This window comes from Schistocerca piceifrons, chromosome 5 (assembly GCF_021461385.2).
Source record: "Schistocerca piceifrons isolate TAMUIC-IGC-003096 chromosome 5, iqSchPice1.1, whole genome shotgun sequence".
Taxonomy (NCBI): domain Eukaryota; kingdom Metazoa; phylum Arthropoda; class Insecta; order Orthoptera; family Acrididae; genus Schistocerca; species Schistocerca piceifrons.
This window is the reverse complement of record NC_060142.1, coordinates 560,540,137-560,554,473: the sequence shown is the minus strand read 5'-3', so window position 1 is coordinate 560,554,473 and position 14,337 is coordinate 560,540,137.

The window sequence follows — 14,337 nt, the reverse complement described above, 5'->3', positions numbered from 1 at the left end:
TTAATGGGAATGGCCAGTCCCAGCACCAATCGTCCATCCCACTGTTGCCTACAATTTAACTGATTCGTTCTTCACGATGGATGAACCTTGCGACACTACATCCAGGCGACAGTTGCCCTTACGGTGACAATAGTTCCCCGAGCTCTGCTGTGCATCACCGAAGGTGAATTTTAGCATTACAGTGAAACTGAAAATGCAGTGCTAAAACTGTTCAGTAACCTACCCCCTACAGGATACATAGATACCACAATTTTCCAGATCGAGTCCACCCCAAACCTGTATCTTGGTAAGTACCAGTGAAGTCGGACAAATAATGTACAAAGCGTACTGAAGTTCAAAAATGAGTTGCATACAGGTGTAAATAAATTAGTCTCCTTATTTTAGTAAAATTGTATGGTATATCCTTTTCTTGCCATGGAGGAATTCAAAGGGATGAACTTATAAACAAGTCTTCAGACATGCAGAGGAGAGCACAGTCGGAAACATGACATATCCAAGTCCGTCACAGACGGCGAGGGCAGTGCCTCGTCAGCGACTTTGCAACGCTTCTGCGACGACAGACGGCACTTGCTGCCAACGCGTGACGCTACCTCCAGGAGTGCTGCAATCCAATTACGACAGCTCCGAGAGGGCAGGCGGGGACACCGACAAGTTCTAGACGATTCAGCACGACTCACTTCCGATGGAGACATCAGAAGTCAGCATGTAGAAGCAATATTTTAGGACACACGAACCAACCCGTCATTGCTGTAAAGCTGAGCAGTGTTGTAACATCGAGCATGAGCCACTCCGTGCCACGCCGATGATGCAGACTCTTCTGCCTCAGGTAGGACAGGAACTGAAGCCTGCAGTCTAAATCTCTGGGCAGCTCCACACTTGCCGGCTGTCCTGGTATATGGTAGCAGGATCCAGCCATCACTGCTGGGCTACCGACAAAAGACCACTACGCTCCACGCCCATGAGAGTGACACAGACCGACTTTCCCGTAGTTGCGACACTCACTACAGGTAGGAAACAGAAAGCAGCAGTTACCGCACATCAACAGAGCGTACCCTCTGCCACCGCAGGCCGTTATCTGCAGGGAGACTTCGTCACATTTTCTGTACCTCCCACTAATGATCGTAATCAAGTCTCAATAAAGAAGTCAGTGTAGTCATCATCGATTCCTCTGTAGCTGCACAACATCATCCCTCAGCAGAGAATCCTGGCCCTCACTATGCTATCAGAGCCTTCCAGTCATATCGTACATGTCGAAAATGATGGGATCAAGTGCGTTTCGTTGATCGGAGGACATGTAATTATTGTACAGAACTTAGCTACATTACTCTGTGTAGGCACTTAAACTAAGGGCACTGATATCGCGTAACTCGATGTTTAACAATTACCACATGCGTTTATTTAGGTAGCGCTGTAAGTTTCAGTTCGCATTTGGACATGCTTAAAGCACCAGAAGATAAAATAAATAATTTTTTCCCACCTAATTTTATTGTTTACTAGTACATGTATTGAATGCAATGCCTTTAGTGGATTCGTAATACCTTCTTCGCGTTCTGGTAGTAATATATGGTATTAATGATACAGATAGCCATACCGGAGGTGCAACCAAAACGGAGGGGTATCTGTTGAGAGGCCAGACAAACGTGTGGTTCCTGAAGAGGGGCAGCAGCCTTTTGAGTAGTTGCAAGGGCAACAGTCTGGATGATTGACTGATCTGGCCTTGTAACACTAACCAAAACAGCCTTGCTTTGCTGGTACTGCGAACGGCTGAAAGCAAGGGGAAACTACGACCGTAATTTTTCCCGAGGGCGTGCAACTTTACTGTACGGTTAAATGATGATGGCGTCCACTTGGGTAAAATATTCCGGAGGTAAAATAGTCCCCCATTCGGATCTCCGGGAGGGGACTACTCAAGTGGGTGTCATTATCAGGAGAAAGAAAACTGGCGTCCTACGGATCGGAGCGTGGAATGTCGGATCCCTTAATCGGCAGGTAGGTTAGAAAATTTAAAAAGGGAAATGGATAGGTTAAAGTTAGATATAGTGGGTATAAGTGAAGTTTGGTGGAAGGAGGAACAAGACTTCTGGTCAGGTGACTACAGGATTATAAACACAAAATCAAATAGAGATAATGCAGGAGTAGGTTTAATAATGAATAGGAAAATAGGAATGCGTGTAAGCAACTACAAGCAGCACAATGAACGCATTATTGTGGCCAAGATAGATACGAAGCCCATGCCTACTACAGTAGTACAAGTTTATATGCCAACTAGCTCTGCAGATGACGAAGAAATTGAAGAAATGTATGATGAAATAAAAGAAATTATTCAGATTGTGAAGGGAGACGAAAATTTAATAGTCATGGGTGACTGGAATTCGGCAGTAAGAAAAGGGAGGGAAGGAAACGTAGTAGGTGAATATGGATTGGGGATAAGAAATGAAAGAGGAAGCCGTCTGGTAGAATTTTGTCCAGATCACAACTTAATCGTAGCTAACACTTGGTTCAAGAATCATGAAAGAAGGTTGTATACGTGGAAGAGGCCTGGAGATACTGACAGGTTTCAGATAGATTATATAATGGTAAGACAGAGATTTAGGAACCAGGTTTAAAATTGTAAGACATTTACAGGGGCAGATGTGGACTCTGACCCCAATCTATTGGTTATGACCTGTAGATTAAAACTGAAGAAACTGCAAAAAGATGGGAATTTAAGGAGATGGGACCTGGATAAACTGACTAAACCGGAGGTTGTACAGAGTTTCAGGGAGAGCATAAGGGAACAATTGACAGGAATGGGGGAAAGAAATACAGTAGAAGAAGAATGGGTAGCTTTGAGGGATGAGATAGTGAAGGCAGCGGAGGATCAAGTAGGTAAAAAGACGAGGGCTAGTAGAAAACCTTGGGTGTCAGATGAAATACTGAATTTAATTCATGAAAGGAGAAAATATGAAAATGCGGTAAATGAAGCAGGCATAAAGGAATACAAACTTCTCAAAAATGAGATCAACAGGAAGTGCAAAATGGCTAAGCAGGGATGGCTAGAGGACAAATGTAAGGATGCAGAGGCTTATCTCACTAGGGGTAAGATACATACACCCTACAGGAAAATTAAAGAGACCTTCAGAGAAAAGAGAACCACTTGTATGAATATCAAAAGCTCAGATGGAATCCCAGTTGTAAGCAAAGAAGGAAAAGCGGAAAGGTGGAAGGAGTATATAGAGGGTCTGTACAAGGGCGATGTACTTGAGGACAATATTATGGAAATGGTAGAGGATGTAGATGAAGATGAAACAGGAGATATAATACTGCGTGAAGAGTTTGACAGAGCACTGAAAGACCTGAGTCGAAACAAGGCCCCGGGAGTAGACAACATTCCATTAGAACTACGGACAGCCTTGGGAGAGCCAATCCTGACAAAACTCTACCATCTGGTGAGCAAGATGTATGAAACAGGCGAAATACCCTCAGACTTCAAGAATAATATAATAATTCTAATCCCAAAGAAATCAGGTGAAGACAGGAGTGAACATTACCGAAGTATCAGTTTAATAAGTCACGGCTGCAAAATACTAACACGGATTCTTTACAGACTAATGGAAAAACTAGTAGAAGCTGACCTCGGGGAAGATCAGTTTGGATTCCGTAGAAATGTTGGAACACGTGAGGCAATACTGACCCTACGGCTTATCTTAGAAGAAAGGTTAAGGAAAGGCAAACCTACGTTTCTAGCATTTGTGGACTTAGAGAAAGCTTTTCACAATGTTGACAGGAATACGCTCTTTCAAATTTTGAAGGTGGCAGGGGTAAAACACAGGGAGCGAAAGGCTATTTAAAAGTTGTACCGAAACCAGATGTCAGCTATAAGAGTCGAGGGACATGAAAGGGAAACAGTGGTTGGGAAAGGAGTGAGACGGGGTTGTAGTCTCTCCCCGACGTTATTCAATCAGTATATTGAGCAAGCAGTGAAGGAAACAAAAGTAAAATTCGGATGTAGGTATTAAAATCCATGGAGAAGAAATAGAATCTTTGAGGTTCGCAGATGACATTGTAATTCTGTCAGAGACAGCAAAGGACTTGGAAGAGCAGTTGAACTGAATGGATTGTGTCTTGAAAGGAGGATATAAGAAGAACATCAACAACAGCAAAACGAGGATAAAGGAATGTGGTCGAATTAAGTCGGGGTTTGTTAACATCGAGTATAGATTTAAGTGTCAGGAAGTCATTTCTGAAAATATCTGTATGGAGTGTAGCCATGTATGGAAGTGAAACATGGACGATAAAAAGTTTGGACAACAAAAGAATAGAAGGTTTCAAAATGTGGTGCTACAGAAGAATGCTGAAGATTAGATGGATAGATCACATAACTAATGAGGAAGTATTGAATAGGATTGGGGAGAAGAAGAGTTTGTGGCACAACTTGACTAGAAGAAGGGATCGGTTGGTAGAACATGTGTTGAGGCATCAAGGGTTCACCAATTTAGTATTGGAGGCAGCGTGGAGGGTAAAAATCGTAAAGGGAGACCAAGAGATGAATACACTAAGCAAAATCTTAAGGATGTAGGTTGCAGTAGGTACTGGGAGATGAAGAAGCTTGCACAGGATAGAGTAGCATGGAGAGCTGCATCAAACCCGTCTGAGGACTGAAGACCACAACAACTATGAGGCATACAGAAATTCACATTAGTTTACATGATATTCCAGTCTTGAGTGGCATACAAGTAACTATTTTGAATATTCTGCATAGTTTGTATTGCTTAGACGTATGCTGTCCCAAATTCTACAGAGAAGTTAGCAAAATATGCTGTATAACCTATCAGTTTCCTGAAGTGGTTCACTACAAATAATGATATTTCACAGTCGTGACTCAAGAAAATGATCAATATGCTATTACTGTTCCCATTGTGAGCTAATATCCCAAAGAGGTTCGAGTTCGCATGCGGTTCCTCTTCGTCAAAATGTCTTGTCTCAAACTTGTCTAGGGGTTGAAACTCACGTGCCCCATTACCCTCCCTAAATTGGACACTTGTGACCCCTCGGTTAAATTGTCTGTCTGACGGCAAGTACGCGAAATACAGAGTTAACATAAGATATAATAATAATAATCATTGTATCTGGAACTAAATTAACTACCTATAAATGATGTAGGCCACACAGTTGCGATTTGGTTAGAATAATGTTTATTTAGAAAGCAAACTAATAGCCAAAGTGGTCGTATCTGCAATTACTATTACACTCGAGCGCATATCCAGTTGACACAATTCGATAATTCACAATCACAAGTCTAATATTCCACCTCATTCTCTTCGCGAAAATTTAGAGTTCAGACCAGGCGCGCGGCTGCTCACTGCTCAGAGACGAAGACCCGCGATACCGCACAACGTAAAATTTTCTAAGTCGTTTCGCTTCCCAGCTGCCTGAAGACCGACCGTGCGCTTTCGCATCTGCGTACGAACTGTACCCTTTGGTGTCTCCAGCCAAAACGTCCACTTTCAAGTCTGCAAGAGCACTGTCCTGTGTTCGTCCCCGGTTGCGTTTCCCGCGCGCCAAACATCCTCGCTCAACTGACTATCGCCATTCCCTTTCCTGAAGCATTCCATCTGATTGGCTACAGCTTATTCTACATTACTTTACATTTTAACATATTTAAATGATCAAAATTTGACCACTTTCATGTTCTAAATAAAGTAACAATAACATCCATAACATAATAAACGTTACATTCTTTAACATAAAACGAATACAATTTCCTTCTTATTTTGAATGTCACGACCAGTATTCTAGCACCAATGTGCTTTCTGATAAATAAATAAAGAACAAAAGTAACTATTATGCACTGAATTTTACAACAAATATTCTATTACCTAATGCTTCAATAAGGTGGCATGCTGTCATCGTTCAATGTGCTTTGTGTGGAGGAAATGGTGATCTGATACTTCACTGAAAACACTGATAATTTAAATTTACTATATCTTTTAACCTAATAAATTTACAATTTTGATATTTACACCATTTGTCATTTTTATGAAGCGCTTCTATGTAAAATTTCGATCGTTAAGATCGATCAAAGTGTTCAGATTTTAGCTTTCAGGAATTTGTTACAAAACTGGTTAATTTCACACTAACAGTAAATTATAAACTATTATTGATGTGGTCTATAATAAATTTTTATTGGCCTCACGATGAATATTTATGGAGGGTGGCAGATTAAAATTACTGTGGCTTCATTCCCTGCATTGCTACATAATTAAATAGTTTTCATAAATGTTTCCCTTTATGGCCGATCTTAGGTCTGCCATATTAGACACTGGTACGTCTCCTCGGCTACAAACGGATTCTCCTGGGTTTTCCTATGATGCAGGTTCTCGTCTGTCTCACTCGTACACTACAACGCTTAGGGCTCAATAGACAATAGACGCCTGTGAGTTTCCCCATCTCTTTGTGAATGTGCACCATTTGTGGCACACGGTCCTCGACGACAGGGTTCGTATCACAATTCCTGTAGGTTGACTGTTTGGGCCATATATTTAAATGAGAGCGCAACGCTCGTTAACTCACACAACAAATAATTTTAATCTACAGACACTGAAATAAAATAGTCAACGCATTAAACAGTGTTAAGCCAGTCTGTATTACAGGAAGTTTCTCTTTCAAGTGCAGTTACTGTTGAAAACTGGAAATTGGAAAGAACAAACCGAGAAATATGAAACAAATTAGAGTATTTGAAGAAAAAAATTTACACAAAGGAATGCTACAAACTTGTTAATTCACAGGATAGTAAGGGGTATAAATCAGAAACAATTCTATTCATTCTCACTCAGGCAAATTAAATTCATGCCAAAGACGGATGCGCAAGCAAGCCGTTATGTTGCAAGTTGGTCAGGTCGACGACACAGTGTGCAGAAAAGACAACGAAGAACCAAAGAAAGCGAGACAGGCACGTTCGTTAACTCGTAAGGTATGTTCCAAGAAACTGTATCTATTTCGTAACTAGTAAACAGTCTGTTCAGTGAACATACTGTGGCCAATCTACGTCCCAGATGCTCCATCACAGTCCATAAAGTAGCCGAAGATTATTAACTTTATGCTACTCGCCGCCTATCATCGGCTGATGGAGAAACTATTTCCGACAACACCACATCGCAGAGTGCTGCCAGTACCAGACTTCAACGTTAAAGCCAGCAACAGGACCTCCCGAGAGCCACGTTCCTATTCTGGACCAAGGCACCTTCAGGCGCTGAAATGTACCAGGGATAGGGCAGAGATCAACGGACCTTATGACTACCGACACCAGGTCATTGGCCATGGAGCGAAGGCGTCGCAACCTACCAGGGAATGGGAAGGGATCAACTAACCATATAACTACCAACACCAGGCATATCATAGTAGTATTCGGACTGGGACGGAGTACACTGCGCAGCCAGCGCGACAACCTCTTCGCACTGGGCAGCCGCAGGTCCGCCGCCAGAGTCGCTCACGTCACCTTTTGGGCGTGCATCGCTGAGCTAACGCTATAGATGTCAAGTAGAATCCACCAGGCAGCTGAGTTAACAACAGCCGATGCTGCTTCAGAAGAACTAAAACTTGTAAACACTGTGAATAAGTAACTGAAGAAGAGGGTACGAGACTTAAACAATAAACACAAGAATGACTGCTGAGATCGGTTTTTTTTTTTTTTTTTTTTTTTTTTTTTTTTTTTTTTTTAAAAGTGAGACGCCACTTAACCAAAAACCAAGACAACCTACCTCATATCAGATGTTTACCATAAAGTTATTTAATCTTTACAGTTCTGAAATCTGTTTTAGTCAAAATATTTAATATTGCCTTGTCGTAAATTTCAACAAAGGTAAAAAACAAATAACACAACCCTTATCGTTTATCTACCTCTCTGCACAACCACATATATTTTTACGATAACACAGTCAACATATGATATCTAGAAAGCCGTCAACCTTTTATTACAAGTAGTGTGGCTATAATTACACTTAACCAGAGCAGGAGTACGTGAACAGCGATTAATCCTAGGCTGTACTTTTAGGTTAAAAAGTATTTAGACAATGCTCTACAGACTATATTCCACAGAGGGGCAACAACGAATACCTCAATACATGTTTTTTCATTTCAAACGCTGTAAGTGGCGGCTCCTTCTCTTACGTGTAAGTCGGTTCGGATCCACGGGGACACGCCTTTGCATCCAGTTCTTCGGCATCCAACTCAGAGCTCCTTTCTAAATACAAAATATAACGTTATCCCAAATCATACCTGCTAAAGGCCAGTGTTATACACTAGCAACGCACAATATAATGGCACAGTCAATCCCAACAATATACAACGAGCCGCAAAACCAAGTCAGTCAGCACAGTGTACATCAACGTCAAAATGCAACATCACAGTAACAGACAGGGAAGCAAAAAAGAATTATATTAAACAGTCACATTATAAACTCGAACGGCGGCCACAGTACCGAAGAACACTTGTATTATGTGGAAGCAGAAACCATATTGGTCATCAAATAACGTTGCACTAGGATGCCCTGCCCAGAGAGTTATTTCATGTGCAACATGTACAGATCTCAACCTAAACAAATGAATGTCGTTAGTACTGACTACAAGGTTTTACTCTAGCTGGTAGTAGCGATGAGAAATTCGAAAATTGTTATTAAATAGCTAACAGAAATTATTCTTATAGTGCATAAGTTTCCATCCATCCATGTTTCCTGTAAGATCTTGATGCTATATTACCGATTTTAATTCTGCAACTATGTGTGTGCATTATGAATACAAAATATTATAGACCTCTGGAAAAGGGTCTTACAATTAATAAACTGAAAATGTAATATTAATGCCTAGTGTAAAAGTCTATTGGGTGAATGTTTACCCAGTATATACAGATGAAACGACAATAGATCTTCAAAGATGTAGCCTGCATAAAGGAGACGAATTCTATGAACTTCATCATTAAATTAATAACAAAACATGAAGGGATATCAGAAAGTTAGATGCTTGCTTGGAATACTTTCTATACACACTACGTGACAAAGTATTCGAACACCTGGCTGAAAATGACTTACAAGTTCGTAGCGCCCTACATCGCTAAAGCTGTACTTCAATATGGTGTTGTGCCAGCCTTGACGACAGCTTCCACTCTCGTAGGCATACGTTCAGTTAGGTGCTGGAAGGTTTTTAGGGGAAAGACGGCCCATTCTTCACGGAGTGCTGCATTGAGGAGATGTATCGACGATTTTTGGGGAAAGGCGGCCCATTCTTCACGGAGTGCTGCACTGAGGAGAGGTAGCCAGGTTAATTTGGGGAAAGGTGGCCCATTCTTCACGGAGTGCTGCACTGAGGAGAGGTATGGACGTTATTTTGGGGAAAGGCGGCCCTTTCTTCTTGGAGTGCTGCTCTGAGGAGGAGTATCGACGTTATCTTGGGGAAAGGCGGCCCATTCTTCACGGAGTGCAGCACTGAGGAGAGGTATCCACGTTATTTTGGGGAAAGGCGGCCAATTCTTCACGGAGTGCTGCACTGAGGAGAGGTATGGACGCTATTTTGGGGAAAGGCGGCCCATTCTTCACGGAGTGCTGCACTGAAGACAGGTATCCACGTTAATTTGGAGAATGGCGGCCCATTCTTCACGGACTGCTGCACTGAGGAGAGGCATCCACGTTATTTTGGGGAAAGGCGGCCCATTCTTCACAGAGTGCTGCACTGAGGGGAGGTTTCGACGTTCTTTTGGGGTAAGGCGGCCCATTCTTCAGGGAGTGCACCACTGAGGAGAGGTATCGACGTTATTTTGGGGAAAGGCAGCCCTTTCTTCATGGAGTGCTGCACTGAGGAGAAGTATCCAAGTTATTTTGGGGAAAGACGGCCCATTCTTCACGGAGTGCTGCACTGAGGGGAGGTATCCACGTTATTTTGGGGAAAGGCGGCCCATTCCTCACGGAGTGCTGCACTGAGGAGAGATATCGACGTTTTTTCGGGGAAAGGCGGCACATTCTTCACGGAGTGCAGCACTGAGGAGAGGTATCCACGTTATTTTGGGGAAAGACGGCCCATTCTTCACGGAGTGCTGCACTGAGGAGAGGTATCGACGTAATTTTGGGGAATGGCGGCCCATTCTTCACGGAGTGCAGCACTGAGGAGAGGTATCCACGTTATTTTGGGGAAAGGCTGCCCATTCTTCACGGAGTGCAGCACTGAGGAGAGGTATCGACATTTTCTTGGGGAAAGGCGGCCCATTCTTCACGGAGAGCTGTACTGAGGAGAGGTACGGACGTTATTTTTGGGAAAGGCGGCCCATTCTTCACGGAGTGCTGCACTGAGGAGAGGTATCGACGTTTTTTTGGGGAAAGGCGGCCCATTCTTCACGGAGTGCAGCACTGAGGAGAGGTATGGACGTTATTTTGGGGAAAAGCGGCCCTTTCTTCATGGAGTGCTGCACTGAGGAGAGGTATCGACGTTATTTTGGGGAAAGGCGGCCCATTCTTCACGGAGTGAAGCACTGAGGAGAGGTATCCACGTTAATTTGGGGGAAAGGCGGCCAATTCTTCACGGAGTGCTGCACTGAGGAGAGGCATCCACGTTATTTTGGGGAAAGGCGGCCCATTCTTCACGGAGTGCTGCACTGAGGAGAGGTATGGACGTTAATTTGGGGATAGGCGGCCCATTCTTCACGGAGTGCTGCACTGAGGAGAGGTATGGACGTTATTTTGGGGAAAGGCGGCCCATTCTGCACGGAATGCTGCACTGAGGAGAGGTATTGACGATTTTTTGGGGAAAGGCGGCCCATTCTTCACGGAGTGCTGCATTGAGTAGAGGTATGGACGTTATTTTGGGGAAAGGTGGCCCATTCATCTTGGAGTGCAGCACTGAGGAGAGGTGTGGACGTTATGTTGGGGAAAGGTGGCCCTTTCGTAATGGAGTACTGCACTGAGGAGAGGTATCGGCGTTATTTTGGGGAAAGGCGGCCCATTCTTCACAGAGTGCAGCACTGAGAAGAGGTATGGACGTTATTTCGGGGAAAGGCAGCCCATTCTTCACGGAGTGCTGCACTGAGGAGAGGTATGGACGTTATTTTGGGGAAAGGCGGCCCATTCTTCACGGAGTGCTGCACTGAGGAGAGGTATGGACGTTATTTTGGGGAAAGGCGGCCCATTCTTCTTGGAGTGCAGCACTGAGGAGAGGTGTGGACGTTATGTTGGGGAAAGGCGGCCCTTTCTTAATGGAGTGCTGCACTGAGGAGAGGTATCGGCGTCATTTTGGGGAAAGGCGACCCATTCTTCACGGAATGCAGCACTGAGGAGAGGTACCCACGTTATTTTGGGGAAAGGTGGCCCATTCTTCACGGAGTGCTGCACTGAGGAGAGGTATGGACGTTATTTTGTGGAAAGGCGGCCCATTCTTCACGGAGTGCTGCACTGAAGACAGGTATCCACGTTATTTTGGGGAAAGGCTGCCCATTCTTCACGGAGTGCTGCACTGATGAGAGATATGGACGTTATTTTGGGGAAAGGCGGCCCATTCTTCACGGAGTGATGCACTGAGGAGAGGTATCGACATTTTCTTGGGGAAAGGCGGCTCATTCTTCACGGAGTGCTGTACTGAGGAGACGTACGGACGTTATTTTGGGGAAAGGCGGCCCATTCTTCACGGAGTGCTGCACTGAGGAGAGGTATCGACGTTTTTTTGGGGAAAGACGTCCCATTCTTCACGGAGTGCAGCACTGAGGAGAGGTATGGACGTTATTTTGGGGAAAAGCGGCCCTTTCTTCATGGAGTGCTGCACTGAGGAGAGGTATCGACGTTATTTTGGGGAAAGGCGGCCCATTCTTCACGGAGTGCAGCACTGAGGAGAGGTATCCACGTTAATTTGGGGGAAAGGCGGCCCAATCTTCACGGAGTGCTGCACTGAGGAGGGGCACCCACGTTATTTTGGGGAAAGGCGGCCCATTCTTCACGGAGTGCTGCACTGAGGAGAGGTATGGACGTTAATTTGGGGATAGGCGGCCCATTCTTCACGGAGTGCTGCACTGAGGAGAGGTATGGACGTTATTTTGGGGAAAGGCGGCCCATTCTTCACGGAATGCTGCACTGAGTAGAGGTATTGACGATTTTTTGGGGAAAGGCGGCCCATTCTTCACGGACTGCTGCACTGAGTAGAGGTATGGACATTATTTTGGGGTAAGGCGGCCCATTCTTCTTGGAGTGCAGCACTGAGGAGAGGTGTTGACGTTATGTTGGGGAAAGGCAGCCCTTTCCTAATGGAGTACTGCACTGAGGAGAGGTATCGGCGTTATTTTGTGGAAAGGCGGCCCATTCTTCACGGAGTGCAGCACTGAGGAGAGGTATGGACGTTATTTTGGGGAAAGGCGGCCCATTCTTCACGGAGTGCTGCACTGAGGAGAGGAATGGACGTTATTTTGGGGAAAGGCGGCCCATTCTTCACGGAGTGCTGCACTGAGGAGAGGAATGGATGTTATTTTGGGGAAAGGCGGCCCATTCTTCTTGGAGTGCAGCACTGAGGAGAGGTGTGGACGTTATGTTGGGGAAAGGCGGCCCTTTCTTAATGGAGTGCTGCACTGAGGAGAGGTATCGGCGTTATTTTGGGGAAAGGCGGCCCATTCTTCTTGGAGTGCAGCACTGAGGAGAGGTATCCACGTTATTTTGGGGAAAGGCGGCCCATTCTTCACGGAGTGCAGCACTGAGGAGAGGTATCCACGTTTTTTTGGGGAAAGGTGGCCCATTCTTCACGGAGTGCTGCACTGAGGAGAGGTATGGACGTTATTTTGGGGAAAGGCGGCCCATTCTTCACGGAGTGCTGCACTGAAGACAGGTATGCACGTTATTTTGGGGAAAGGCGGCCCATTCTTCACGGAGTGCTGCACTGAGGAGAGGTATCCACGTTAATTTGGGGAAAGGCGGCCCATTCTTCACGGACTGCTGCACTGAGGAGAGGTATAGACGTTATTTTGGGGGAAGGCGGCCCATTCTTCTTGGAGTGCAGCACTGAGGAGAGGTGTGGACGTTATGTTGGGGAAAGGCGGCCCTTTCTTAATGGAGTACTGCACTGAGGAGAGGTATCGGCGTTATTTTGGGGAAAGGCGGCCCATGCTTCACGGAGTGCAGCACTGAGGATAGGTATGGACGTTATTTTGGGGAAAGGCGGCCCATTCTTCACGGAGTGCTGCACTGAGGAGAGGTATCGACGTTATTTTGGGGAAAGGCGGCCCATTCTTCACGGAGTGCAGCACTGAGGAGAGGTATCCACGTTATTTTGGGGAAAGGTGGCTCATTCTTCACGGAGTGCTGCACTGAGGAGAGGTATGGACGTTAATTTGGTGAAAGGCGGCCCATTCTTCACCGAGTGCTGCACTGAAGACAGGTATCCACGTTAATTTGGGGAAAGGCGGCCCATTCTTCACGGAGTGCTGCACTGAGCAGAGGCATCCACATTTGTCGGTGAGGCCTGGCACGAAGTTGGCGTTCCAAAACATCCCCAAGCTGTTCTATATTCTCAGGTCAGGGCTGTATGCAGAACAGTACATTACAAGGATGTTATTGTCGTGGAACCACTCCGCGACAGGCCGTGCATTATGAACATGTGCTCGCTCGTGTTGAAAGATGAAGTCGCCATCCCCTAAATTGATCTTTAACATTGGGAAGCCAGAAGATGTTATAAACTTCAGTGTAGGCCTCTGCTGTGATACTGCCACGAAACGCGATAAGGGGTGCAAGCCCCCTCGATGAAAAACACGACCGTACCATAACCCACTGCCTCCGTGTTTTACTGTTGGCTGGTAGATGACGTTCACCGGGCATTCGCCATACCCACACCCTGCCTCCGGATCGCCACATTGTGTACAGTGATTCGTCATTCCACACAACATTTTTCGACTCTTCAACCGTCCAATGTTTACGCTTCTGACACCAAGCGAGGAGTCGTTTGGCATATCCCGGCGTGATTTGTGGCTTACGAGCAGCCACTCGACCATGAAAGTTCACCTCCCGCCTAACTGTCATAGTACTTGCAGTGGATCCTGATGCAGTTTGGAATTCCTGTGAGATGGTCCGGATGGATATCTGCCAAGTACACATGACGACCTTCTACCTCTCGTCAGCGGTCTCTGTCAGTCAACAGCCGAGATCGGCCTGTACGCTTTTGTGCTGTACGTGTCCCTTCACTTTTCCACTCCACTATCACATCGAAACAGTGGACCTTGGGATGTTTAGGAGTGTGGAAATCTCTCGTACAGACGTATGACACAAGTGATACCCAATGACGTGACCATGTTCGAAGTCCGTGAGTTCCGCGGAGCGCCCCATTTTGCTCTGTCACGATGTCTAAT